General features: G+C 43.4%; 2 long non-coding RNA genes across 2 annotated transcripts; both read right to left on the reverse strand.

Annotated features, from left to right (window-relative positions):
• LOC117536845 lies at positions 1-27,794 on the reverse strand. The gene is made up of 3 exons (XR_004567626.1): positions 27,685-27,794; positions 26,790-27,592; positions 1-1,387 (listed from the first exon to the last, which is right to left on the reverse strand). It is a non-coding gene; the product is annotated as an uncharacterized LOC117536845 (long non-coding RNA).
• Positions 19,961-21,462, reverse strand: LOC117536846. Its single transcript, XR_004567627.1, has 2 exons — positions 20,672-21,462; positions 19,961-20,539 (listed from the first exon to the last, which is right to left on the reverse strand). It is a non-coding gene; the product is annotated as an uncharacterized LOC117536846 (long non-coding RNA).

Raw genomic sequence — 27,794 nt, forward strand, 5'->3', positions numbered from 1 at the left:
TTTGTCTATTTTAACGTTTTTTTTAACATTTTTTATGAATGACTCGCGATCTACCAGCATTGCCCCCGCGGTCGACCGGTCGCCCGCGGTCGACGTACTGGGCACCTCTGCACATAACCCAATGTTCAACACTGCCATACTTGAAACATCTTTCGTCAAATGAAGGTCTTGCTTCTCGTCTTCTGCCTCGGAAAACCTCTTCTGCCTCTCCCTCTGTATTGTGAGTGGCCAGCATTCTGCGTAGCTTGCGCTGTGTCTGTGAGTCCGTTGAGAAAGGCCTTATCTGAGGTGTGTGTCCCAAACACCTGCTTGGGCATCGGGTTTGTTTATCCCGCTGTTGTCCCCATCTACTTGGGGCTGATGGGGGTGGCGAGCTTGGAGTTGACGGACTGCATGGCTGGGGCTTGTAGTGGCGGTGGAGGTGGTTGAGGTGGGCCAGCCGGATTGCCAGGGTAGTACCCCGGGGGAGGGAAAGGATACCCAGTCGAGGAGAGGTCATTCAGGCCTGCAATGGAAGGACACAGAGATGTCTGGGGTTTACATGGTTTTGGAAATGATTTATTTTCCTTCTTTTCTTCACATTCATCTTCAACCTTAATATTTTCTTTAATGCCCAAGGCCAACTGCCTTTTTTCTCTCCCCAGTATTATAAACACTTTCTTTGAGTGTCCAGTTTTCTATAAGTCTTTTACTTTAACTTTATTTTTACCCTTCATTCCATCTTCATGTTCTTGTAATTTATTCTTTAGGTTCTTGATTTTTAATTTACTCAAAAAACCTCCCTTTGGAAATCCGAACATTTCCGTCCAGATATTTCATTTAGACAGACTGTTTTCACCATTTCTGCTCGCATGACATCCACAATCGGAGAGTGTACAAGCCTCCTACCTGCTTTGCTCCCAAAACAGAGTCTTTAAGTGTTACCAAAACACCTGCTTTGCTCCCAAAACAAAGTCTTTAAGTGTTACCAAAACACCCCGTGTTACCAAAACACTATTTTTTCATCCGTCGATGATGTGATATTTGTTTCTCAGTACAAATCACACAAAAACTAATCGTAATCCCAAATCACGACGGATATCCCAAATATCCTACTTTCGAGCAGTCCCTCTCATAAATGCCATGGAGTTTAATTACGTTTAACTTTAAACAATTTAGACACTGTACATCTCACCGAGTATTGAAAGCCTTTTGAGTTCGTTGGATCTCGTGAAGTCAATCGGTTCCACCCCCGGCGCTGGTCCTCTCGTCCCGTACGGTTTCTGTCGAGGTAGAGGAGGATCCGAGGATCCTGGAGCGCGACCACCAGCGTCCGTAGGTGTTCCCAATCGAACTTGCAGAGATCTTGCCGACAACGCCAATTGTTATGGAAATCTGAGACCCAATACTGTGGAGAGTACAAGTCAGAGTGATCAAAACAAATAAATGGTGAATCAGACAGAGTTGTCTTTCTGGTTATTTATTTGAAGCTTCAAATACATAAGATACAATACATATAGACACAGGTCTCACAGAGTATAGAATAGTCTGTGCGAGTGTGCGCAGTACAATATGGTAGCAAGGCTTATATACAGGAAAGAGTGAGAAGGTTAGAAATCTGTCTTCACACGGTCACATTGTTATTAGACACCTGTCCTTGAGCTGTAGATAGTATAACGGTTCTCAGAAAAGGTTCTTGTGTGACTTTGTGTGAGTCTCAACCAAATAGCAGCTGTGGCCTTGAAGTGCTTGGGAATAAACCCACAGTAGAGTAGATAGAAGAAAACAGCACATCTCAGGAAATGAGAAGCATTTGGTTTAAAACATATAAGGATATAATAAAAATGTCCACTACACGTTTCACATGTGTATTAGAGCATGTCATGTGTGTGTTTGTATGTGTGAGTGCGTTTCATATGTGTGTGTGAACGGTATTTCTGAATAATGTCCCGTACAGCCCCTCATAAAATCGAATGTGCCATTAGTGACTTGTGTCTGCACAAGACAACATCCCGTAAATATGTAACATTAATATGAGAAATGTTAATATAATCCTCTGCAATGTTATTCACTACATATTTTTCATGATCAAACATTTCTTAGAGACATTTTCTGTTAACATTTGAAGTAAAGATAAGTTTTAGATAAATCATAATATTCTTCTTTTACCTCGGGTATTGTTTTGAACCCCTTCTCACAGATGATATTGTTTATTATGAATATACGAGGACAGAGAAAGAGAGGGAGAACAATGTAAATGTGTCTATCACGATTAAGTCACTTCAAAGAGCAGTCTCTGTCACCACTGTGGGCTTTTCAGCAGAGGCTCTTTCTGTTGAAACTCATATTGTTTTTGACAAATCATGTGCAAATGTTATCTGCTTTAAAATTCTGCTCGGCACACAAAAGAAAAAGCTCTGAGCAGGTACACGCCGCCCCTGTAATCGCCTCAGCAGGAATTCCAACGTTAATAAAGCAAACGAGAAGAAATGCAATGTGAATACTTTGCAGTTGCAGCGAAGCTTTGAAATAAATGTAAGAGGAACATTCCAACATAGTGCTTTCACATTGTGTGACAATAAAAACACCTTACTGTTAAAGCACGTGTTGCTGGGTAAATAACCCACTGTTGTATTCAATGGGTATATTCATAATGAATTGATCTTTTTAAATCAGTGTTTGGGAACATTTCCCATAAGTAGTAAGGACTATTTTCCACCCTTCCCGATCAAATAGAAAGTCTGTGAACCATGGTATTTCCTCACTCCTGACTTTATGCTTTTCATCCTCCTAAGCAGGTATTATCTGTTTACCGCTCTCACTCCTGGGACCCAGTAAATATTGTTCCTTTTGCTCTTTGCAGCCTCCGAGCTCCAAGTTTCACTTTCCAATGGCTAAATGCTAAATGTGTTTTTCTCCCTGTGAACACCGGAGCTCCAGGATTGAATTATAAACAAGGAATACAAACCAACCAGCTGCACCACAACGTGTACACTCCTGCATGTAGAGTGTAGTAAACCGCTCATAACCCCCCGTGCCTACAGCAAGGGATGGCTTACTTTACATTACAAATTAATGTCCTATTATGCACCCAGGGCACACTGTTGCTAACCTTGGTCCAGTTGCTGGCTGCACTGTGACCTGGGGGAAGGACCCCCGCCACCTGGAGTTATTTGGCTGACCTGAATCCTGCTGTGACTCACCTTCAGTGTTTGGTCTCAGTATCTATATATACACTATACCTGCTATATTGTGTATGCTCTTTGAATCCTCATATGCAGCCTATTGTAGCTATAGCATCAAAGGCAAAGACACATGGTGACCTAGATGTATTTTTTACTTTGAGAAAAGCCTATTTTCACTGAAATGAATTGAGGGTGCTGGTATTATAAAAATGTATCCACAACAAATGCTGAGGGAGGGCTTTTTGAAGTAACAACCAATGGCCTGAGCAAACACAGAATAACTGAACAAAGAGAAAAGGGATAAAAGTCCAGACAAATGAAAGTCCAGAAAAAAATTGTTATTGATTGAATTGAATTATATTTGAATGAACACAAATAAAGGTATAATAAATAAAAATAAATGTATGCTACTTGATAAAAATGTAGCAATTCATTTTTTATTTGTATTTATTTATTTATAGAAGGACCATGCATACAAAAACATTAATCTCAGCAAAGAGAAGAGATGCAATATGCCAGATTATAGCTAATAGCTAATTTCCATCTGTGGTCCTCAGACGGTTCATAACAATCAATAAACAAATAATAACATTGCATGATCTATATCAGTCAAACAATTGTAAACAATAAATTAATACATAGTACACTTGAAATACACTTACATGATCTCGGTCACTCAAATAATTACAAAGCCTGATTTAAATACAGGTTACGAACATAATACTTAGTACACTTCAAATACACTTAAATTAAATATCTAAGATATAGTATGACAATACAGTTCAAATTAAAAAAAACTCAGATTACAGTGTAATTAATGTTGGCTTGACTGGTTGCTTAATATCATTTGTTTTGCACCATAGGAAAACGAGTTAAAAATCAGTACAGGTTTTAAGTTCAACTGGAAGAGTATTCCAGTGCTTGATGGCCGTAAACGAAAATGCTGATCGTCCAAAGGCAGTGCGCCTCAGAGGGATGGTTAGATCTGCATTTGATGAAGATCTGGAGTTTCTGCAACTCTGCTCACGGCGAAACTGAAAAAAGCCCCTCAACGGTGGTGTTGTAGAATTGTGAATGATTCTGAATACCAATCGAACTCGGGAAAGTAGAACAAGACTATCAAAACTGAAAAGTTTGTATTTGGACAGTATATTGCAATGATGGTGTTTTAATGACTTTCTATCCATAACTTTTAAGGCTTGTTTATAAACAACCTCAAATGGTCTCATAGCAGTCTTAGTTGCTTGGGACCAGCAGGTTATACAGTAGTGAAAATGTGATAGTATCATGGCATGCAAAAAGGTTTTCGATGCTTCTATGGTTAATGAGTTCCTAATATGTTTAAGTTTGAAAATGTTATATTTCAGCTTTCTAGTCATGCTTCTAATATGGCTTTCAAAAGTCAAATTGGCATCCAAGATCACTCCCAAGTATTTGACCTCATTGACGTTTTCAATTATTTTACCATTGTCTCTATTCTTGTCTTGCTCGATCTCAGTGCTGCATTTGATACTATTGACCATGATATCCTATTGCAAAGACTAGAGCACTTAGTTGGCATACAGGGAACTGCTTTAGGCTGGTTTAGGTCCTATCTATCTGAACGCTCTCAGTTTGTACGTGTTAATGATGAATCTTCCACGCAAACCAAAGTTAGCCATGGAGTGCCACAGGGCTCAGTGCTTGGACCTATTTTGTTCACATTATATATGCTTCCGTTAGGCAATATTATAAGGAATCATTCTGTAAACTTTCATTGTTATGCGGATGATACTCAACTATATTTATCAATCAAGCCTGATGAAATTAATCATCTAAATAAAATTCAAGACTGCCTTAAGGACTTAAAAATGTGGATGACCTTACATTTTTTGATGTTAAACACGACCAAAACTGAAGTTATTGTACTTGGCCCGAATAATCTACTAAACTATGGATGGCATTAATTTGGCCTCCAGTGAGACTGTAAGGAATCTTGGTGTTATATTTGATCAGGATTTATCCTTTAACGCCCACATGAAATCAATTTCAAGGACCGCCTACTTCCATCTACGTAACTTTGCAAAAATCAGGCATATCTTGCCTCAAAACGATGCAGAGAAACTAGTCCATGCATTTGTTACTTCAAGGCTGGATTATTGTAACTCCTTATTATCAGGGTGTGCCAAGAAGTCAGTCAAGTCGCTTCAGTTGATTCAAAATGCTGCAGCTCGTGTACTAACCAGAGTTAGGAAAAGGGACCACATTACTCCTGTTCTGGCTGCCTTACACTGTCTCCCTATAGAACACAGGATATAATTTACAATTCTTCTTCTCGCCTACATTCTTATCTTTCTTTCTTACAGTGCAGACGCTTTTCTGCTTGCTCCTGCCTTTGCTTACTTTTTATGCTGATTTTCCAATTCTTATTCTCTGAAAACATTCGAGCAGCGGCTCCTGGACATTAACTTATCACTGGGACAGTTCATCTTCGTAAATAGACGGAGGGTTTCAGCCATATTTCAACATTTTTACGACGACCTCAGTCTTACAGTAGTGTGGCCTAGCAACAGCTAAAGCCTGGTAGGCTACTGCATGCTATTTAGCTTAAGCTAGTTGGTAGCAAAATGCCTCCATTCTCTACAGATGACTTCCACAAACTTATACAGAAGATAGCTGTGTTGGAAATGAAAATGCAACGGTTGGAAGTTAACGTGGAAGTGAATGGACTATGTCATGGGAATGACACCACTTTACCAGTGTTGCAAAATAATGGAGAAGGGTATGCTAACTCACAGCTAGTTAGCAGCTACAGGGATTCCAAGGAACAGGAGGGCTGTGTACCGGGTAATAAATCTACAAGTGGTAGTCCTCCCTGGAACTCTCTGGGTGCAAAGCCTAAGAGTAAATCATTTCCATGGGATTTGGGAGGACGGATAACATGCAGAGCCCAGCGCTCTGAAATCTGTGATGCGACCGGCTGGCCTACATTGTTATCACCCAGGAAGAGCGCCTCTTCAACCCCTATTCATACTAGGAAACAGCAGTGGACAGCTGCTAAAGGGAGAACTACAAACAATCCTCCTAAACCACCAAGTGTGCCAATCCAGAACAGATACGCTCCGCTGACCGAGAACCGGAGATCTGATGACCTGGATAACCTGTCCTCTTCACACAGCAGGGTAAGGACCAATAGCTACTCCAAAAGTAAAAGGCTAGAGGGAAAGCTAACGACTGGGCCTGAAACTCTGATTGTGGGTGACTCTGCTGTAAGAGATGTAAAAGGTCTGTGTAATAAGAACAACACCAAAGTACTCTGTTTTCCCAAGGATGTGGTCTCTGACTTGGCTGAGAAGATCCTGCATATTGGGGCTGAACATCCAACTGTGAAGAATGTGGTACTATTGGAACAAATGATGTTGTGAAACAACAGTCAGAAGTGCTGAAAGAAGACTTTAAATGTTTGTTGGAAACTGCCAGCTCTCTAAATGCAGAGGTGTTCATCAGTGGCCCTCTACCGCCAGTCAGAAGAGGAGTGGAGAGATTCAGCAGATTGTTTGCACCGAATACCTGGCTTTCAACTGTCTGTACTGACCATTCTGTTCATTTTATTGAGAATTTTAACTTTTTCTGGGACCGCAGACATCTTTTCAAGGCAAATGGAGTTTGCCTGAACAAATCAGGAGTGAAATTGTTTATCTCTAACATATTCAACTGCCTGCGTCATCAATCTGTTCCCTCTGCCAAGGACAAGCAACAAGAGGAATCAAAACAGGAGAAAGACACAACACATCGTGCAGAAAACCCTGAAGAATTATCACTGCACCTGCCTGAGGAATGTTCTGATTATGGGAGACACATGGAGGAGTCTCCACTGCCCGTCACCCCCCCCCCCCCCCCTGTCAACGCCTTTGAGGATACTCCGTTCACCCTTTCACCCTCGCCCACCCTCCTGGGGATCGTTGAACACATGAAGGAGATACAGAGGGTTGGCACTGATTCCTTCCTGGAGTTCAAAGACTAAACTAAGGCGATACGCGGGGCTGGCACCATGTCCTTTACCCCCGCTCCTCAACGACGCCCACCAAAATCACCGCAGAGACGCGCACCATCTCCCCCGTCTTCATCACCGTGCCTACGTCAACCACCTCCCCCCTCTTGCAGCATGTCCTCTACCCCCGCACCATCTCCCACGTCTCCATCACCGTGCCTGCGTCGGCCGCCTCCCCTCCCTTCGAGAGGGCATCTGCAGTCTCCGAAGCCTGATAAGGATGTGTGTGTACTAAACGCTGCAAACTGATATTTGCTGGGTCCAGGCTCAAGGGCGTATGGCACTCTCAACTCTTTCCAGGACATGCCAGGGCCCTGCCTGCCTATAGCTTTGCCAATATCTGTGTTGATAGGTAATAGATTAAGAGCGGTGAATCATCTTAGAAACAGGAAGCGCTCAAACGTTTGTGTGAGTTTATCTAATTTAGCAGTGATTCCATGTCAGCCACAGCTTGTTACAAAAAACATGACTGATAGTGTGTTTAACAAACTTAAACTAGCTTTATTAAATGTCAGGTCTTTGGCAGGAAAAACATTTTTAATCAATGATTGTATCACTGAGCACAATCTCGATTTTATGTTTTTAACAGAAACTTGGATTGAACAAAAATAACAGTGCAGCTGTTCTTATCGAATCAACCCCTCCCAACTTTAGTTTTATGAGTCAGGAAAGAATGCATAAGAAAGGGGGTGGAGTTGCTATTCTGTTCAATGATTCCCTTCAATGCAGGAAGACATATTATGGGAACTTTGCTTCTTTTGAATATGTGGCCCTTCAGCTGAAATGCTCCTCTCGAGCTCTGTTCCTAAATATCTATAGACCACCCAAATACTGTGCAAGCTTTTTTGATGACTTTACTGAACTGCTGTCTATAGTGTGTATTGACTTTGACCATCTAGTTATTGTTGGTGATTTTAACATCCATGTTGACAACCCCCAGGACAGAGGGGCAAAATAACTGTTTTGTGTTCTTGATAGCTATGGACTGACTCAGCATGTGACGGAGCCCACGCACAATAAGGGGCACACTCTGGACTTAATTATCTCAAAGGGTCTGAATATCTCTAAGGTTGTGGTGACTGATGTTGCACTCTCTGACCATTCCTGTGTTTTCTTTGAGAGCTCTATTTCTGTTCACAAAAATGTTCAAAAAGAGGTAACCACAAAGCGATATTTAACTGAAAATACTAGGGAAATGTTTACTCAGAATTTTTCTTCAACACTTGCCCCTGCTAACATCTTAGTAAATGAGCTAGTAGATCATTTTAATTCAAAAATTAAAAATGTTATAGATGCCATTGCTCCAACTAAGGTAAAGGAAGTGTCTGGCAAGAAAATATCTCCATGGAGAAAGGCCATGAGCGTGAAAACAGAAAAAAGAGAATGTCAAAAAGCTGAACGCAGGTGGCGAAAAAAAAATCTCCAGGTTCACTTTGAAATCTATAAAGAGAGACTTGGCCTTTATAATTTGGAATTGAAAAACGCACGACAATCGTTCTTCTCTGACATCATTACCAAAAACAAAAACAACGCACGTGCCTTGTTTGCTACCGTCGACAGACTAACTAACCCCCCAGTGTCAATAGCCTCTGAATTTCTATCCACCAGGGCGTGCAATGATTTTGCCTCCTTTTTCACTGACAAAATTCAGAAAATCAGACAAGCAGTCAGTGCCTCTGCATCAGGAACAGCAAATGTGTGTCCACCTAACATCAATTCAAACACCATGACACAATTCCATCAGATTAATGATAAAAACCTAGAGGACATTATACAACTTCTGAAATCCTCCTCCTGCTGCCTTGATATTATTCCAACAGGATTTTTTAAAGATGTTTTGCCTTGCATGGCCTCAGATCTACTTCATATAGTAAACAAATCTCTTCACTCAGGTATTTTTCCACAGGCCCTGAAAACTGCAGTCATTAAACCGCTCTTAAAAAAGAATAATCTAGATGCTTCAGTAATGAACAATTACAGGCCCATATCAAACCTCCCATTTCTAGGTAAAATCATTGAAAAAGTTGTTTTTCAACAGTTGAGTAATTTATTGCATTTAAATAGCTGTTTGGATGTGTTCCAGTCAGGCTTTCGTCCAAACCACAGCACTGAGACTGCTCTTGTAAAGGTCTTTAATGACATCCACTTAAACACAGACAGTGGCAGAACTTCAGTGTTAGTATTATTAGATCTCAGTGCTGCGTTTGACACTGTTGACCACAGCATATCACTAGACCGACTGGAAAACTGGGTGGGACTTTCGGAAACAGTTCTAAATTGGTTTGAATCCTACTTAAAGGACAGAAACAACTTTGTTTCTATAGATACACATCTGAGTTGACAAATATGACATGTGGGGTTCCTCAAGGCTCCATCTTGGGGCCTCTTCTCTTTAACATCTACATGCTACCACTGGCTCAGATAATGAAAAACAACAAAATAAGTTACCATAGCTATGCAGATGACACACACATTTACGTAACAATTTCACCAGGAGACTATGCTCCAATTCAAACACTGAGTAAGTGCATTGAACAAATCAATGACTGGATGTGTCAGAACTTTCTCCAATTAAACAAAGATAAAACTGAGGTAATGGTTTTTGGAGCCAAGTCAGAACGTATAAAAGTTAGCGCTGAGATTCAGTCTGCAATGTTCAAAACAACAGATAAAGCCAGAAATCTTGGTGTAGTCATGGAGTCTGACCTGAGTTTCAACAGTCACATTAAAACAGTTACTAAATCAGCCTACTATCACCTAAAGAATATATCTAGGATTAAAAGACTAATGTCACAGCAGGATTTGGAAAAACTTGTCCATGCTTTTATCTTCAGTAGACTCGACTACTGCAATGGTGTCTTCACAGGTCTCACTAAAAAATCTATTAGGAAGCTGCAACTGATTCAGAACGCCGCTGCTTGAGTCCTCACTAACACTAAGAAAGTGGATCACATCACTCCTGTTCTGAAGTCTTTACACTGGCTTCCTGTGTGTCAAAGAATAGATTTCAAAATACTGCTGCTGGTTTATAAAGCACTGAATGGTTTAGGCCCAAAATACATTTCTGACCTCCTGCAAATTATGAACCATCCAGATCTCTCAGGTCTTCAGGGACTGGTCAGCTTTCTGTCCCCAGAGTCAGAACTAAACATCGTAAAGCAGCGTTCAGTTATTATGCTCCAAATATCTGGAACAAACTCCCAGAAACCTGCAGGTCCGCTGCAACTCTGACTACTTTTAAATCCAGGCTGAAGACTTTTCTTTTTGTCGCTGCTTTTAATTGAACTATTCATATCTTAGACTGCACTGTAACTTTTATCCATGTACTTTTTCTTTTAATGTTTATTTTATTAGCTTTTCTTTTTAATGACTGATTTTAAATGCCATTTTCTTAATGTCTTTCATTTTTTGTAAAGCACTTTGAATTGCCTTGTGTTGAAAAGTGCTATATAAATAAACTTGCCTTGCCTTACAAAGCCCTTAATGGGCAGGCGCCATCTTACCTTAAAGAACTCATTATACCCTACTGTCCTATTAGGGCATTGCGTTCCAAGAATGCAGGGTTGTCGGTTGTTCCTAGAGTCTCTAAAAGTACAATGGGAGCCAGAGCCTTTTCTTATCAAGCTCCACATTTGTGGAATCAGCTTCCAGTTTGTGTTCGGGCGGCAGACACCCTATCCGTTTTTAAGAGTGCGCTTAAGACCTTCCTTTTTGATAAAGCTTATCGTTAGGGCTGATTAGATTCAGCCCCTAGTTTTACTGATATAGGCTTAGTTTGTCGGGGGACATCTTACTTCTTCCTTCTCTCTGTCTATAATTGTGTACTCTCATGTTCCGATTAACACAGCTTCCCCAAATGTCTTTTTGGTGTCTATATACGCCGGGATCCGGAGACATGGATGATCCTGCGGTCCTGTGTCCTGGATCGCGAGCCCTGGATCTTGAGTCGTGGCTGTGGTCCTGGATCATAGGTCCTGGATGGATATCCTCGTGGATTCATCTTCCTATTATACACACATGCATTTCCAAACATTTGGACTACCTATGTTGCAAATGTATTATCTTTTCAATTTACACACGGCATCTATTGCACGTCTGTCCGTCCTGGGAGAGGGATCCCTCCTCTGTTGCTCTCCCTGAGGTTTCTCCCATTTTTCCCTTTAAACTGTGGGTTTTCTCCGGAAGTTTTTCCTTGTACGATGTGAGGGTCTAAGGACACACTGTGAAGACCACTGACACAAATGTAACATTTGTGATATTGGGCTATATAAATAAACATTGATTGATTGATTGATTCACACGAAGCTGTGGATGCGTGGTTGTTTTTTTCTTATTCATGAAATACATTGTCACTGTTTTGTTAGTGTTTAAAGTAAGACACGAGTTATTTAACCATTGAGCAACTTTGTGCAGCGTTGACGAGAGCTTAGAGGCAACCTGTTCAGCATCTTTCCCATGAGTGTAAACCACCGTGTCGTCAGCATACATCTGGATGTCCACATCCTCACAAACAGATGGGAGATCATTAATATAGATGCTGAACAACAGCGGTCCAAGAATTGAGCCTTGTGGCACTCCGATTGAGCATGGCTTAGTTTCTGACAGTTTATCATTTATACAGACACATTGAGAACGACCAGCTAAATAAGACCTTACCCATTGTATTGTGCTAACTGACAGGTTGAAATTGTTGAGTTTTAATAGAAGTTTGGTATGGTTTACTGTGTCAAATGCTTTTCCGGGTCAAGGAACACTGCTCCAACTATCCCTCCTTTGTCTAACTTAGCCTTGATTCCTTCCACTAAATAGCAGCATGCAGTCTCAGTAGAATAATTGGTCCTAAAACCAAACTGCATAGGATGAAGTAGGTTGTTGTAGCTTAGGTGTGACACCAGCTGCTCCGTGACTACTTTTTCAACTACTTTGGACACAACAGGTAGAATCTTGTCGCCACATTTAAAAATTGGTGTTACAATAGCAGTTTTAAGAGCTGATGGAAATGTATTATCTTTTAATGATTGATTTGTAATATAGGTGATTAAGCTAGCTAAGTCCTTTTTATGTTTTTTTATAAATACTGTGTCTAGTCCCCAGTGATCTTTAGCCTTAGAATTTGATAAGGTGGAAATTATTTTATTCACTTTAGTCTCATTTGTACAGTTGAGTTTGAGCACTTTTGTATCGTCAGCTAATGCAAGAAGCGGTTCTGTTACATTGAAACTGTGGGCCAATTCTGAAACAGACTCAATAAAGAAAGTAAAATGGTTGGCCACGGCTAGGCTATCCTGTTGTAGGGTTCCGTTTATCATAAGCTCAGTATTATAATTGTTTGAGTGATCTTTTCCAATAAGTTTGTCAATGGTTTTCCATAGTTTTTGAGAATTCCCCTTTGCCTGTCGAATAGTATCTAAAAAGTAATTTGCCCTTGCCTTTCTTAATTGAACTGTAACTTTATTTCTAAGACTTTTATATATTAAGCGATCTGTTTCTAGTCCCGATTTTAAAGATTTATTTAGAGCTACATCCCTTTTTTTCATTAATTCCCATAGAGCAGTGTTAAACCATGGTAACAGTTGTTTGCCAATACGCTTTTGAGGCATTGTTTTTGTATATTTAGCTACGGTTTGTTTTAAGGTATGTTTCAAATTATCACAGGCCCCCTCACAATTTTCACCATATGTCAAATCAAACCAGTCAGTTTGCGTTATTTCATTCTCCAGAATTCCGATCTTGAGTCGTGGCTGTGGTCCTGGATCATAAGTCCTGGATGGATATCCTCATGGATTCATCTTCTTATTATAGACACATGCATTTCCAAACATTTGGACTACCCATGTTGTAAATGTATTATCTTTTCAATGTATACACGGCATCTATTACACGTCTGTCCGTCCTGGGAGAGGGATCCCTCCTCTGTTGCTCTCCCTGAGGTTTCTCCCATTTTCCCCTTTAAACTGTTGGTTTTCTCGATGTGAGGGTCTAAGGACAGAGGGTGTCATATTGTCATTCTGATATTCTGTACAAACTGTGAAGTCCACTGAGACAAATGTTAAATTTGTGATATTGGGCTATATAAATAAACATTGATTGATTGATTGCCGGTTGCAGCAATATTTGCTAAAAGGGTTTGTGAAGCCAAAACTGTAAGACCAAAGATCACGTACGAATTACGTGTATACGTGAATCATTTAACATATATCGAATCGATCAATATGCACTAAATGCATGTTATTAATCAAAAGGATTTAGCAGAGCTATTTAAATACTTTGATGTTTCTGAAAAAAATTGAATAATTAGATGTAATGATTTGCAGCTATCTAATACTTGTATCCTCACATGACTACATGGATGACCTAACCATTGACGTATCAAACAAATGTAAAAACTTTCTATTGATTGATCCTATAGTGTTATTGAAATAGGTATTTACTAATCTGCAATCAACCCGGGGGAAAAAAGGCTGGACAATAGCACATAGAAATATGTATATGTACAGTATTCAGTTAAGTTCAGTCAGAGCCTTGAGCTGCAGCCGCCTTTGCACCGCATGGCAAAGAGCTGGAAATGTGTCTAAGCAGTGATCTTGTGATATAATCGAATATCTGTTCACATGTGGTGCACAGGCAACCCATTATGTTATGTGGTTTCTCCTATTAGTTAACCAATGTTAAGGATTTAACATTAAACAACTTTTAACTAAAAAACGTTTATTCTCATAAACCCAATGGGAATCATCACACTCATTCAATTTGAAAAGGGGAAAGATTAAGTTTTTTAAAGTATTTGGTCAAGATGAAAAAGATGTTCCCATTTTGCTGTACTTTCTCATTGAGGTGAGCACTGGAGTGGATAATTAAATGTAAACTGCCCTGTGTAATTTGTCATGTCATGGGAAGGACCCAAGGCATTTTCACAGCGAGCAGATGCTACTCAGCACTTCTCTAGCAAAAGCTTTCATATGGGTCACAATTTTCTTTGCTGTTGTTCGTGCCAGATGGCTAAGTTAGAGGGGTTTGCCTTTCAAAACCACCTTTGTTCACATGTTAATAGCATCTAAGTGTAGCATTAATGATAGGCTGGAATATGAAGATGTTGTCCATGTGCCTTTGAGCAAAGTGCTTGACCCCCCAGCAGCTCAGTGATCAGCAGTGAGGCTGTGGATATTGATACTGGGTGTAAATACACTGTTGCTCATAAAGTTGGAATAACATATGTTTCCCTCTTCTCATGAAATGATTGTGACAATGTGATTTATTCTCAAAACGTTATCGACTAATCTCTTCCAAACATATCACAGTGAAAATGAAAAAAGAATAAAAAATGGAATGTGTCTGAAAACAAAATGAGTCCAACTTTATGGGCCACAGTGTACATGAAATAAATACGTTTTTCCAGTAAAAGGTGAAGGTACAACTGATCTCTTCATATACAGACAGAATAATAATAATAATAATAATGATAATAATAAAAACCACTGTACTGTCTATCTCCCGACAGTATGGGTGGAATCAAGATGGATGGAAACAACTCCTAGTTTTGAATTTTTTTTAAAATATATTTATTTGACAGGGACAGTGCACATTGATTGACATTTCTGTAAATGCGCCAGAGTTAGCCAACAGGCTATTTTTCGTCTGTAGTCCCTGGACAGATGTTAAAAGTCATCCTAAAAACAAAAATTCAAAATGATTTAATCAAATCTAAATAGGTTGTTAACCTTAGAAGAAAAAGGACAACAACAATACACCAATTAGGATCACACATATCCCATACACATTAAATCACATTCAATATAATAATCACACTTACTAGTGGCCTCTCCTGATTCCTCAATCTCAATGACGTTAATTTATGTATCCCCTCTATTTATACACATCAATAAACCCCGCGAATCTCCATCCAGATTTAAAGTCACACTCACATAAACTGAACCCCATTAATTTAACCCTTATACACCCAACACAAAACCATGAGTTTACAGCACACCTCCCACTTGGCCTCCTGGTCGGATGACCCAAGGAGGCCACCAACCTAAATAACCTTGCTCTGGTGGTGGTGTCTGAGGAGGTTCCTTCTTCTTAGTTCTCCACTTCGGAATCTTCAACGACCCCGAAGCCAAGTTCCCCCGCAGAGGCACAGGTTTGACTTTTCTGTTGTCCAGGACTCTTGCCTCCCACTTTGCTTGACCCGCCGCTCGGCCTCTTCTAGTCAGCCATTTCTCTGCAGCTCGCCGGACCCATGCGACCACTCCACATAGCCTAGCCAGACTGCTGAACCTCTTTGATTTCACCAGGTTCAGAACAGCAATGCTCCGAAACTTCCCTTCCGGTCTTCTCTCTGTCAAGACTGAAGCTTCTTCCCTTTCGGAGGTTTCTGGGGATCCGCCAACCTTAACTAGGGACTCCTCAGCCTCTGCGTCCTTTCCACTGGTGTCGTCATGGATAGGGGTTTTGTTTGACTGGGCTCTGGTGAGTATTACCGAGAATGCCTTTCTTTGAAGCTTGCCCACACTCTCTCTGGCACCGGTTGCCACCTCCGCGGCCGACTTCATGGGCCATTCTTCTAGCGGCCTCACCAGGAACTCAGGTCCCCTCTGCCACTCTGAGCCCTCTCCCTGGTCTTCAGGAGTTGCTCCTCTTGTTACGATGTAAGTTTTTAATCGAGCTGCAAAGACCGCACCGCACACCTCAGCTTTGACTACGTCTCCCTTTTGGTCGAGAGGTGTTAGCTTTGACTCCACCAACCTGACCCCTGGCTCTGCTACTGCTCCAGCTTGGACCTGCTCCGCAGTCCTCTGCCTCCCACTTTGGCCTGACCTGACCCATGGTTTGAGGGAGGAGCCTCTGGCGCTCAGGATCTCTTCTAACCCCTCTGTGATTTCCTCCAGTCTCTTTGGGTCATTGTGGGACGTTAAGATATCGTCCACATAACTGTCCTCCTCCAGGACCCTGCGATCTTCCACCATGTGCGCGAAACTGGGCTGCTTCTCTGTTTTCAGGAAGGTGGCCTCCACTCCTCTTCTGTTGTTTGGAAGTGAGGCTGGGTCCTCTGTCCATGGGTAAGATGCGTCCCAGTGCGGAGTCAGGCAGTGTTCCTCTTTGGCCATGTAGGACAGCCCCTCTTTAATCACGTCCAGCTCCCTTTCTTCTGCCAGGGTCATTTCCTTTCCTCCTGGCTGGCATGTCCCGCAGCGACACCCACCACAACTGGGTTCACAGGCTGCACCGATGCTGTCCCACTTCCACCACTCGAGAACTTCTCTCCTTGTTGCAGTTGTATCACTGGCGGCACATATCAGACCCGGGCCGGGGGGCGGGGCCACATGACTGGGCCCTTTAAACCCAATAAAGCTTGACAAAAATATCGGGAGTCCGGGGTGGTAATCTGACGTTCGTGCGTAAAAAGTCGCTCAGTCAGTAAGATTACTATTTAAAACAATGTTTGAAAGAAAAGTAACTAAAGAAAAGGTGTAATATTTAAGATTTCGTTTCTATAAAGGGTATAGAAACGAAATATATATCAGAGATAATAATGATATAACATGACATAAAGTCCAACAAACCACAAGGACAACGAAAACATAGCCTAATAAAATGACAACATTTCTGACACACCATTCACCATGGACAGCCAGCAGCCACCATGAGAGCAGAGCAGTGTAAAATTGGCACGGCGGCCCATACATTCACGTACAAGTAGGCTACTGTACAAATTAAATTTGAAGTGTACTCACCACTACTTGAAGGGTACTCGGCGAGCCTTGCGCTCCGCGAACTCGTCCACAATCCGCTGTATGTCCAATTTCTTGGCTCGGTCACTTTCGATGGACAGCAAGGCCAGTCCACTCAGTCTCTCCTGTCCCATCGTGCTCCTCAAATAGCTTTTGATGAGTTTTAATTTGGAGAAAGAGCGCTCGGCGGTTGCCACGGTGACAGGAAGAGTCAGAAATAAGATGAAGACTGTGCAAACCTCACTGAATGTAGATGTTACTGCTGGGTTGTAAACAATGAGCATTTTTACCAGATCCGCGACAGATTTTAGTTTTTGTATTTGGTCCCTGAAACAGGTTCTGAAAGAAAGCAGCTGGCCAGGGAAGCTGGCGGCGATGTCCCGACTGTAGTGCTCTCTAAGACGCTGGGCAGCTTGGTGTAAATCCTCATCCTTTGCTTGCAGTAGTGTGTTGGGGTGAATTGCCTCAAACATGTTCACAGTTGCATTTAAGCTGGTGAATCTTTGGGACAGTTGCTGGATGATTATATCGAGACATGCATTGAAAACGGTCACCCGAAAGTTGCTCTCTGCGTCAGTGAGGCGGCTGTCTTCAGAGAGTTCATCTTATGCCCCTTTCACACCAGCGCTTTTTCAGCTCCGGCTCGGAGCTGGAGCCTGAAAAGCGCCGGTTTTTCCTGTTCACACCGCAACGGCGCCGGCTCTTAGCTCCGGAATCGGGTTCACTTCCAGCTCCAAAAAATTGTCGGTCTAGAGGCAAGAGCTTCGGAGCTAAGAGGTGGCGTCGCTTACGTCTCTCTTACGTCGAGGCGTGCAGGAAACTAAACCCTCCTCCCCTGAACATGGGTCGACTGTCATGCCTGCCTACAAGCAGTAGTGCTTATAAACACACTTTATAAAGTCAGGCAACACTAACCAGGCTTCGTGTGATTCTGTTTATTTGTACCTTACTTTGACCATCCGTTCACTGTTATTGATCATTGTGGAGAGACGTTTTGTTTTTGGCAGACGTTTTGTTTTGTATTATAGCAGCTATCGGATGGAATCAATACATGGGCTGCACAGGTTGTCGTGTCCGACTATCACAAGTAGAATCATAATAAAAATACGCCGGTAAAATGTGCCTGTAGAAAACGGTTTATGCCACAATAGGATAGCAATAGCAAGTAGTCAGTTTAGCTTCGGTTGCTATGCTAACATCACCCATTTTATACCAGAGAAACTTTCATAACAGCGTTGTGATACCAAACAGCGTCAATTCAGACTGACACACATTCACTTAGGCTAAGGGGAACTGGGGATATGTATCAGCTGCTTGTGTGAGTCGGACAGTGAATACTTTAGAGCGGCCGCAGCAGTGTGAGCTAACCGGGAGCTAACGGAGGAGAATAAACTCCCGTGGAAGAGCAGCCAACACTGCTGCGGTCGGTAAATGCTGCAGAAACACATTAATAAACAATGAACCACGGCACTCTGGAGCAAAGTATAAGGTTGGAGAAGTCGTTATTCAATTTAATCTGGCTTCGTGTGATTAAAAGCAACACGATCATCGACCCGACGCAGTTCCCCGTTGTTGTGAGCGCCGTAACGCCGTTGGGGAGCAAATCAGCTATGTAAACGGTGACGTCATGACGCAGTAGCGGCAGCACCAGTCGGGTGCTGGGCGGTGTGAACATATCGGGAGCAGAAAAGGGAAACCGGAGCTGAACCAGAAAAGCTCTAGCTCGGAGCTAGAAAGGGAAAAGCGCTGGTGTGAAAGCCGCAAAAGTGTCTCTTAACTTTCCTGGCCCTGGTTGTTTCAAACTGTGTTTGACTTCCCCATTTAGTAGCCAGGGCAAGAGTGGCGGACTTCGCCTCATCAAATTGTCCCCTATACTCCACCAAAACACTGATGGCATTTTGCAGTAGAGTAGATGCTTTGAGAATATCCGCGTCTTTTGCTTGCAGTCACTGTGAAACACAATTTATGCTTTCCAAAATCTTGGTCTGCATGTTGACCAAAAATAGAAAGCGAAATTTGCTTATGGCATTCTTGAGTGCACTTGCTTCATTGCGCTCATCCTTTTTGTCACTGGTAAGGGATATTTAGACGAGGGCTTTTATAATGTCTCCATATCTGTGCCTTAACGCAACAAGTGCATCATGGCGAGATGACCAGCGAGTGGGACATAAGCGTTTTAATGTGATAGTTCTGCTCTCTGGCGTCATTAACTCACTGAGCAATGCATCGTTTGATACTGTGACCAAAGAAGTTGTAGAGCGTCTCTACAGTGTCATAGAACTGCTTCACTCCAGGGACATTTTTAACAGAGTCGTTGAGTGCTAGGTTGAGATTATGAGCAGCGCAATGAACATAGTGGGCAAGGGGAACCTTCTCGGCTATTCTTGCTTGCCCGCCTGAATACACACCACTCATATTAGCCGCCCCATCATAGCCCTGTCCGCGACATTTAGACCGATCTAATCCGTTTTTCTCTTTAGAACCAAGGATTTTGTTTTCAAGCTCTGAAGCTGATGAACCTTCAGTCACTTCAAAACCCCAAAAGACTTAATTGATCTGTATATCTGTTGCAATATCCATGTCGTTCTTAACAACAGTTATGTAACGGTAAACCTGACTCAACTGGTCTATCTTTGACACATCTTGCGTTGTGTCCATGATGACGGAATAAAATGGGGCTTCGTTTATTTCATCAATGATGTCAGCTTTCACACGTTGAGTAAATAATCTCATCTTGAATCTGGTGACTGAGGTATTTCACTGACCCTTCTGGTCGGTTGATTAGCTCTTTCAAAACAGGGTCGTAGCGAGCCAATAATTATATTATTGACAAAAAGTTGCCAGCTTTTCCCTGACCTAGAACCTCTCGATGGCCCCTGAATGCCAAGTTGCTTGAAGCTAGAGTGAGAGTTACATTAACAATGCGCTCCACGACCTGTCTCCAAAATTGGGCGGCATTACGCACATTCCTCTCCATGTCAGCGTCTATTGTGCCGTTGGTTTTCCACTGCTCATATACTACGCATGCACCAAGGTGTATTTGAGTGGATTCATGCCTCTCAATTTTAGTAGAAAGATGTTTCCAGTCTTTTATTCTGTTTACCCATACATTGTTGTAGAACGGTGCCTTTCGGTTGGCAAAAAGCCAGCAAGGCTCACAGTAGCAGCAGTCCAATTTTGGGGAATAGCACATCCAGCTGCGTGGAAATTTCATCCCAACTTTAGTGGTGGAGGTGTAATAGTTTTCTGAAAAGCAACGGTTATCCTTGTCTTTGGGAAATGGACCTTTGGGTTTGCATGGGCCCATTTTAAGGATATATCTTTTGATATTGGCGTCCTCAATGTTTTCAAAATAGTTTGCCCGATCAGTCGGAAAACGCTCCAGAGGATAATTGCAGGACACATCATGATCCGTGGTCTGAGTTTCACCCGTAGGCGTAGCGTGAGGAGGAGACCTGTTGCTGCTTTAATTCCCAGTGTCCGGTACTTCTTCACCTTGCGGCGCAGCAGGTAAGGAGCCGGAGGGGGAGGGGTGCGGCTGGTCAAGCGTCAGGCCTGGCTCTCCTCTAGACGAGCAGCTAGCAGCTGCTGAGTCGTCCCTATTATCATCATCACTACAGCCGAGAGACAGAAAATGAAATAAGCTAGGCGACCGAGCTACATGAAAAAACAACAACCATAGGATATCAACATTTACCACAAACTCACATTTTCTTGTTGACTGTGTGTCCGTGATTGTAGCCTACCTGTAAATCTGGCTAACCCCCACTAACGTTGTTGGCGGGCTGGGGCTCGGGATGAAACACGGCTGGCAGTGGCAACAACTTCAGGTTCATCTCCCGCAGGAGGAGGAGTAGGGCGAAAAAAATATCCATCTAGCTTGGACAATTTGGCTTTTCCTTGGTCCTCCTTTTTATCTTTTTCTTTGCGTTTTGTAGCTCCACTTTTGTGTTTATAACTGCTCATGCTTAGGCAGTGCTCTGTTGAATGACAAGTGATTGATGATGACGTTGACGTTCATTTACGTATGATGTTGATGGACGGCTGTTCATGATGATTTTACCCAAAATACATTTGGAGACAATAGAAGGGATTCACTTGCAATTTTTCATGTTTTAATGTTAAATGTGAGTGTGAAAATAGCAGCACAAGTTCAACTCATATTATAGGCTACAATGCTTTACAGTATACCTAATATGACCACGAACGTCAGTGCACTCAGTGGCGCGAGGCAGCAGGGCCCGCCGGCGAATATCTCGGGGGCGGAGCCTGCTGCCTCTGCGACGGGCCCCCATTGGGTCCCGGGCCCGGGGAGCCCTGCCCCTACAGCCCCCCCTGAAGCCCCGCCCCTGAGTTGTATCCCTGGTCTCCGCCTTTACTTCCTGAGTCAGACTCTTGGTCTCTTCTTCCCTCAGGATCTCAGGACTAGGGGTGCACCGAATGGGAAATTCTTGGCCAAAACCGATACCGAAAATAGGAAACAGTTGGCCGAAAACCGAATGCCGAAAGGCCGAAAATGATTAATAGAAATATATATATATAATGTATACATTTTTTACCAATGTTGTTCAGCTACCTGATTATGGAAATAGACATGATTATGGCAAAACTTAACTTAAATAATAATCACTATTATGGGTCCATAAAACATTTATTCAGCACTTTTGAATGCATACAGTACATTTATATATGTCATGTATTATTGCTAAAAAACATTATATCGCAGTCTTAGTGTCGCCAACTCGTTTCTAATATGCAAAGACAACAAATGCGTCTATGATGTATTTTCGATCAGACGAGATCTCTCTCCCCCGTCTGTGTGCGAGGGGGTGGGGCAGTTTACACACACGCAGCTGCTACATGCAGCGGAGCACACTGCGGAGATGGCGGAGAGAACGCGCTCCGAGGTGTGGTTAAACTTTACCCGTCTCGATGTGGAGAATACTTGTTACCATAAGTGCAATAAGAGTTTAGCATGTAAGCACGAGCAATTTGTCTAAACATTTAGCAAAAGTGCACCGCATGCAGACGGAGGAATGTACCGGGTTCGACTGTCTTTCTAGCAGCTCTGTAGCTCCATCCACGAGTAACGTTTCCACGTCAGGTGTTATGTATGCTAGCAGCAACACACGGAGTTAACTACATGATACAAACATGGGTTAATGATTAGAGGTAACTGAGTTATTTAGTTTGTTAACATTTCAGCTATTCTGTTTACAGTCTGTCATCAGATTATTTAATACGATTTGTTAAAGGCTCAGGGCAATCTCGATGACAAAGGTCAATGTTCCCCCCCCCTGTGAGCCAGCCGAGAGCATGGTAGCCGCGTCTTTATTACGTAATCACAACAACACGTTAGGTTACCAACGTAAGCCTGTTCTGACATTCGGTGATATTTTTTCGGTGCTAAAACCCTTTCGGCCGAAAGGGCCTTTTTAACCATTTTCGGCCGATAATTTTCGGTGGCCGAATATTCGGTGCATCCCTACTCAGGACTCTCGACTACTTCTCTGTACTCCACAGCAGCTGTCCTCATCGAGCGAGCGAAGTGCGTCTAGGACTGGTGCATAGTGACTTTTATATTCTCGAACAGACTGGGATGTGCTCCGCCCACGGTTTTACCCAGTGGACCCTCCCATAAGACGAGGTCTCCAACTATCCTCAGTCTTTGTGGAGCGAGTATCCCCTCTCTGTGACTGATGAGAAGTTCAACATGGTCTGGTCTCTTCAGTTCGTCCGTTGCAACCTCTGGAAATAACCTCTTTAGCTGTTCAGGTCTGACGCTCCGATGCACTTTAGCAATCTCCTCTAGGCCATAACAAACCAGCTTGTGAACCCTCACAGTACCTTTGGGGCTCTTGACTCTTACTCGCAGGAGGTACCTCTTCCTTGACTGTCACGGTCATCCCTCCAACTCCATGCACGACCAGAGTGACTTCTTCTCTGCTCAGACCGAGCCTGTCAGCCGCTACGTGAGTGATGTAGTTGGTGTCTGATGCGAGGTCAATCAGAGCTCCGATCTTCTGCCCCGCGTTGGCAGTGACTTCCAACAGCATCATGATGACAGGGTGCTCGGTCAGTCTATTCTTTTCCAGAAGTCCACCTTCATCCTTCCTAGCGCTCCTTGTCACTGAAGTCTTGTTGTTGTTACTGAAAGCTTTCTTGATCTCCGCCGCCGCCTCTGGGGAACATTTGGACAAGGCTAGCTTTTGTTCTTCTGTTAGCTCCCTTACCCTCTCGCTGCCTTTTCCAAGTTTCCCCTTTGGTAGCTGTTCCCATTTTGGACAGAGCAGGTAGTGGTGGTCCGAGGAGGTCCCCTCTTGGCAGTCTTCCCTGTTGCAGAGGAACCTGTCTGTGCACTCTTCTACCACGTCGTGACATCCAAGACAAACGCGGCATGCTCCTACCTTCTTCACAGCAGTCTTTCTCTCAGCCAAGCCAAACCCCTTGAACTTCTTGCAGAAGAATAACTTGTTACTGTGTTTCTCCTCTCCACACACGATGCACTCACCTTCTGGAGTGTCCCTTCTGGTGGATTTTGTGTAGGCATACTTCCTCTCGAACCTGTTTTGCGGTTTGTCCATTTTCTCAGATGTCTCCGTTATTTTCAGTTGTTCCAAGATCTCTAGAATTTCTTCTTGCTCCTTCAGGAACTTCAGAAGCGTATTGAAATGGTTGACTGGGGTGACACCGTTTTCGGGCTTAGCCCTGAAGATGACCCACTCTCTCTTCACCTGGTCGGGCAGCTTGCTGTCTATAGACCTAATCATTGATTGGTTGATGGCTCCAGGGTTCCCGAGGTCTGTGAGGTCTGCCAAAGCCTTTTCCACAGCTTGGATGAGGTCTATCACCTTCCTCGGCTGATCTCCTTTCACAGCTGGTATCTTCTCCAGTTCTGCGACGATCTGCAGTGCAATCGTGGTCCTGTTTCCATAACGGTTCTCCAATACTCTGAACATGTCTTCGACTGTACTGTAGCTGGCCAACTTGACATCATTTTTTACCTTCTCTTTCATGCTGTCAGGCGACCCGGACGGTTCTCCCTGCTTCTGCAAAGATTCCCAGTCCTTTTTCCAGCGGTGAAACTCCCTCATACTGCCACTGAACTTGGGAAGGCTTACCGGCTTGAGTCGTATCTTTGATATCGCTCCCATCCGGTTGTCTCTGGGTTCTGTGCCTGCCTCTTCCACTGCTTTATGCTGCGCTTTCATGAGGTCAAACCGTGCTTCTTCTGCTGCAATCTGAGCCTCGGCCAATTTAGAGCGTTGGGCCTGGTCTTGCCTTAGCTGAACCAGGGCGAACTGGGCGCGCTCATCCTCTGCTGCAGTGCGTGCCAACTCTGCTGCGCCGCGTGCTTTGTTAAACTCAGCTTCCTTTTGACGCTTGAGTGCGTTTTTCCTTGTCTCCAGCTGGCGCACTATCTCTTCCACATCTTTTCTAGCAGTCACAGGAGCCCATCCCCTCCAGGTGCTGTGCACTTCCTTTAATTCCTTAATGTTTAAGCTGCTTTTCGTAATTCTCATAGCTCACCAGGTCAATTTGTGTCGCTTCTGCGTCCTCACATAGACCTTTTCAGCTTCCCCGATGGCAAATATCACTTTCTTTTCTCCATGCCTAGACCAAAGGTTTGCTTTAATCACTTCACTGACCTCTTCAAGCCTTTGGCTGGTCTCTCCATCCGTCTTTTCCACGTCTGCCCTCAGCTCTTCTGGTACTTGGTCCTCGTCACTATCAGCGTTCAGAATTATTTGCATCAGGTATTCACCGTTGGCCTCTGTGACTTTGGTGGCGGCCTTGTGGACTTCACTATATTCTTTCATCAACTCCTCCTCTAACATAGTGTTCACCGTCTTTGTTACTGAGTTCACCTTACGACCTAGAGCAACCTTCGCCCTCGTCCGCAGGGCTTTCAGATGCTTCCCTGTTTCCTCCCCCTTAATCATCTCTCTGAATTTAAGGTTGAGTTTAGCTCAATCTGTCTTATTCTGGCTAGCTAGCTGGATCGCTAGCTGGTTAGCTCCGTTTTCTAGCCAACAGCTTGCAGGGTTTCCCACACATAGACTATACTTGGGCGGGCCGCCCAGGTATATTAACGGCCGCCCAAGTATATTTCGCGACCCATTTAGTTTTTTTTTTTTTATTTATTAAATTTTTTTTAAAAAATTTTTTTTTGTATTCGTCCGTGACCACGACGCCATTTGCGATCGATTAACTTGTAGACAATGATCCCTCGCTCCCTTGCTCTGATCTCGCCTCCTTCTGGCCTGTTAAGTAGCCTGCCTCACACAGGGTGACTGGCTGTCCACATGATGTGGCCTGCCGACATGGCCACTGTCATACAGATCATAAATCAAAGCCCTTGATTGGTCTCTGTGTGTCATTCAAGCTCGGGATAACCTCAGCTCAGGTGAGGTAAAGGACTCTCTGAGTGTTTAGATAGTTAACTTAGTCTAAGTTCTCAGTGGGTCTCAAACGGTGTGGTCACCATTTATGTAAACACATATTTCCATTTGAGAGGGTAGTGATTGGTCTAATGGATAGTGAGGTGGGCTGAAGATCGGAAGGCTGTGAGTTCAAATCCCGCCAGGAACACCACCACTAGTGTGCCCTTGAGTAAGGCACTTAGCCCTTAGTTACTCCAGGGAGAATGTCCCTGTAATCGGTCATTATAAGTCGCTTTGGATAAAAGCGTCAGCTAAATGAAATGTAATGTGATTAGTAAAATATGCATGAATAAATAAATAAAAAGTTAACTAGGTGAAAAAAGGTAAGATACACTTATAAAACTTGTTGAGAGAAAACTAGTCTTTGCTGCTGCCTCAAAGAGGAGCAGGGGGGAGAGGAGGGAGACAGGAGAGGCTGATTCAGGAGCACAGACACACTCACAACTATAAATGAACCAAAACTAAATTAATAAACAAGTTTCAGTGTTTTTTTCATATTGGAAATGGTATGTTATTGGTTATGGCCTTGATTTTATGATTATTGAAATGTATACAGTTCTGTTAAATATAGGTGTTTCCATAGATCTAGTCTCTTTATTTCCCCCTCAAAATGCACCAGATTGATGCATTTAACTCCAAAATAAAAAATAAAATCTTACCGGGGGGGCATGCCCCTGGACCCCCCTAGAGGATTTGAGGTCGACCCCCACTAAAAATCACATGGATAGGTTCCTAAATACATTAATAAATACATTTATTTTTTTAAATAGTAACTCATTTCCATATGTTCATGTGTGGGTAGTAGATTTAAACTATAGGGCTATCATTATGGACCCTGCCTGTACCTGTACCTGTTCGCTCTGCCATCGCGTGAAGGGTCTGCTAACAAACGACCAACAGAAAGGTTAATGTTGTTGCACGTCACCTCAACCCCCCCCCCCCCCCCCCCCCCCCCCCGCTACCACCACCCCCCAAAGTATATTTCAGATCTGTGGGAAACACTGGCAGTTAATGGACCAGCACCAGAGGCATTCCCATACACACAGGCGTTGGAGCTGTTCTTCATGAAATCCCAGAAGGATGAAGTGCTCTGACAAACAGTGCCATCTTTGCAATGAAAAGTCAATAAATAATGTTGTTTTAAAAAAAAAAGATGTCGCGCACTACCCCAACCCCTTGCCACCACCCGCCCAAGTATATTTCATATCTGTGGGAAACACTGGCTTGGTGCCTTTGGCTTAGCTAGCTTCGTTTGCTAACCAATAGCTTGGTGGACTTTGATAGCTAGCTTGGGTTTGTATGCTAGCTAGTTATTTTCTTCTTGCTTATTTTCTGGAAACCTTCAGTCTGCTTCGTTTTTGCTATGCTAACACTAGCTTCTTTGGCTAGATAGAGCCGAAATATTGTCCGTGTTACTCACGTGATCCGACCACGTTAGCTCCGCTAGCTTTGCTAGCCTCGGGCCTTCCCTTTCCGCCGACCGTTGTGACCACGGGGTTTCCTTGTCGTCCGGTTGTCAGCTCGACTCGCGGACCGGCGCTCCTCGGTGCTTCGCGAGCTCCGGTAGCTTCGCTAGCTACGCTCCGCTAGCTTCGACGGTCCTTGCTAGCTTTGCTAGCCTCGGGCCTTCACTTCCCGCCGCTCGTTGCGACCACGGGCTTTCCTGCTCGTTTGGACCGTCGCGAGCTCCGGTAGCTTCACTAGCTTCGTTAGCTCCTCTAGCTTCGACGGTCCTAGCTAGCTTTGCTAGCCTCGGGCCTTCACTTCTTGCGACCACGGGCTTTCCTGCTCGTTCGGTCGTGAGCTCCGGTAGCTTCGCTAGCTTCGTTAGCTCCTCTAGCTTCGACGGTCCTAGCTAGCTTTGCTAGCCTCGGGCCTTCACTTCCCGCCGCTCGTTGCGACCACGGGCTTTCCTGCTCATTCCGTCGTGAGCTCCGGTAGCTTCGTTAGCTCCTCTAGCTTTGACGGTCCTTGCTAGCTTTGCTAGCCTCGGGCCTTCACTTCCCGCCGCTCGTTGCGACCACGGGCTTTCCTGCTCATCCGGTCGACTGGAGTCTACCTTCCTAGCTGTCTCTCGCCATCGGTTGAAAACGTTATCCCTCCCGATGCGTTAGTTAACAACTGTAGCCTACTGTCTATCTCCCGACAGTATGGGTGGAATCAAGATGGACGGAAACAACTCCTAGTTTTGATGATTTAATCAAATCTAAATAGGTTGTTAACCTTAGAAGAAAAAGGACAACAACAATACACCAATTAGGATCACACATATCCCATACACATTAAATCACATTCAATATAATAATCACACTTACTAGTGGCCTCTCCTGATTCCTCAATCTCAATGACGTTAATTTATGTATCCCCTCTATTTATACACAAATAAACCCTGCGAATCTCCATCCAGATTTAAAGTCACACTCAC

The sequence above is a fragment of the Gymnodraco acuticeps genome, unplaced genomic scaffold, assembly GCF_902827175.1.
Source record: "Gymnodraco acuticeps unplaced genomic scaffold, fGymAcu1.1, whole genome shotgun sequence".
In the NCBI taxonomy this organism is placed as follows: domain Eukaryota; kingdom Metazoa; phylum Chordata; class Actinopteri; order Perciformes; family Bathydraconidae; genus Gymnodraco; species Gymnodraco acuticeps.